The sequence below is a fragment of the Petromyzon marinus genome, unplaced genomic scaffold, assembly GCF_048934315.1.
Source record: "Petromyzon marinus isolate PM22_M1 ecotype Great Lakes invasive population unplaced genomic scaffold, UKy_Petmar_22M1.pri1.0 PM_G_Scaffold_73, whole genome shotgun sequence".
Taxonomy (NCBI): Eukaryota; Metazoa; Chordata; class Hyperoartia; order Petromyzontiformes; family Petromyzontidae; genus Petromyzon; species Petromyzon marinus.
In genome coordinates, this window is record NW_027423028.1 from 380,001 (window position 1) to 382,500 (window position 2,500).

Below are 2,500 nucleotides of genomic sequence, written 5' to 3' on the forward strand. Positions count from 1 at the left end.
CTGATGTAGTCCAAAAATAAAGAATTAAAATAACAAAGTCTAATCTATATAAGTGCTCTTGAATAGGCTTCGTGTAAAAAAATAGCAATAAAAAAATACCAAGTCTTCGTCTTGGAAAATAACAAAATCTAAAAGAAAAGTCTTCTTTGTGGAAAATAGTAAAATAAAAAACCAAGACTTCACCTTGGAAAATAACAAAATCTAATCTAAAACATCTTAAATAAAGCTGGTTTGTAGTCTTCTCTCGAACTGATGTAGTGCAAAAATAAAGAATTAAAATAACAAAGTCTAATCTATATAAGTGCTCTTGAATAAGCTTCGTGTAAAAAATAGCAATATAATAAAAATACCAAGTCTTCGTCTTGGAAAATAACAAAATCTAAAAGAAAGGTCTTCTTTATGGAAAATAGTAAAATAAGAATACCAAGACTTCACCTTGGAAAATAACAAAACCATCTTGAAAAAAGCTTATTTTTAATCTTCTTTGTAGGCAGAAAATAGTAAGGCGAAAATAAAGTCCCCTCTAAGCTCTAAAGTAACAAATACGACGTGTTAAAAAAAAAACTAACAATAAAAAAAAGAACCAAGACTTCGTCTTGGAAAATAACAATCTAAATTGTGGAAAATAGTAAAATGAAATAAAAACCGACTTCACCTTCGAAAATAACAAAATCAATCTAAAACAAATGACATCTTAAAACAAAACTATTATTTGTTTCGGAGGTTGTCTATGACTGTTCATAGACCGCATAATTTCCACAGAACATTCTCAGAATATCAAGAGAGAAAAGCAGCGTTCTGCGGGAAATCATCTTGGCCAGTGATGTCGTTCTGGGTTTGGTCAGGCCCAGGGAGGTAAGTACCTCGTTATTCTCAAGGGGCCACTTTCCTCTTGCCCCAACCGGGAATCCAAAGAATGTGACCTTGCTAGCCTTCGTCAGCACTTTGACTTGATCACCAAGAGGGGTATAGTACGAAACTTTGTGCGAGGCAGCATCTGACAAGGTATTCTTTGAAAGCTCAAAACGGACGGTGACATCGATCACAACCGCCTCCTCATCTTTTGCAAACACGAGGTCAGGCTTTCTCATCTCTCCCGTCTCGGATATGAACCGTGGCTCTTTGTATACAGACCAGCCCAATCTAGCCGCTTCGTCTGCCAGAATGTTACTGATCTTGTTGTGTCGCGCAATTCTTGCTTTCTGTACTGCAGGACATTGACCGAGAATGTGCGAAAGGGACTCGAGTCTGGCAGAGCATTTCCTGCAGGAACGTAAGGCCCCATCTCTGCCTCTGTTCAAGCTTTCTCTTGTTGGGTAAATATTTGCCCTTAGTTGTAGTGCTGCGATAAAGAAGCATTGTTTAAAGCCGCACCATGGCCTCAACCAAGCATTACTGATTCTATCATGCGCAAAGTTTACAATGCCCCTTCCTTGAACCGGCTTTTCGCACCATCTCTGAAATTCATGCTCCCTCCAATCGCAGGGTCTCGGATATACAGGTTCTTTTGACACCGAGTCCCTGAGAACGAATGTTGGGATTGCATCACTGTCACCCCCTGCTCGTACCCACAAATTACGGTATTCTTCCTCCATACCATGCGAGGACACAATATTACGGGTGATAGCATCGGACGAGTTTGCTATACGTTGCAGCCTTCTAACTTGAACCGAAGGGATTGTTTTTTCCAGTTTCAAGATGGCAAGGCCTCCGTCTCGGGCTCTGGCATATAACAGTCCATCACAAGTTGAAGCGGGAAGGTGGAGCCATCCTTTTACCGCCTTTCTAATCTCTTGGTCCAACCCACGGAGAGTTGATTGCTTGCAGTCCGAGTGGTCTGCAGGATATAACAATCTGGGTAGGGCATAGGCATTGAGTAGTTCAACCTTCTGAGTTGGCTTCAGAGGCGCCTCATCGATTTTCGAGATCCATGTCTTTAGCTGACAATGTAGATCAGGCTGTATAGTGCCAGTCCAAGGGCCAATTTTCAGACCAAGGTATTTCGTTGATTCATCAGGTTGGATCATATGGACATCTTTATTTTTGATAGTCCATGGGTCGCAGTTGTTCACCGTATATGAATCTTTGGTTGGGCTTATCATGAAGCCCTGGCACTTTCTGGCCTGAACCTCCAATCCCGATAGCCCACAAAATGATTCCAAGATCGCTAGATTGGCGGCCATACCAACCCAAGATTCGCTCACCAACACCAAATCATCAGCAAACGCAAGAGCTGTCACGTGGTCGGTATCAATGGAGTACCCAACTCCGTGTGACTCTAGGGTGCATATCAAAGGGTCCATGGCAAGATTGAAGAGCAGGGGTGACATGGGGTCACCCTGTTTGACACCAACACGTATGCTAATTTCTCGAGTCGACTCGCCATTGCTTTTGAACGAGGTCGTACACCGATCGTAGGCGTTCTGGATGATGCCCACCACGTGTTCATCTACTTTCTTGTGCCTTAACACCCATAAAATATGAGCATGCGAAACCGAGT

General features: G+C 42.1%; 1 pseudogene; it reads right to left on the reverse strand.

The window, feature by feature from the left end:
- The window catches only part of LOC142920729 (28S ribosomal RNA), a 9,954-nt pseudogene that overhangs the window by 2,541 nt on the left and 4,913 nt on the right, over window positions 1-2,500 (reverse strand).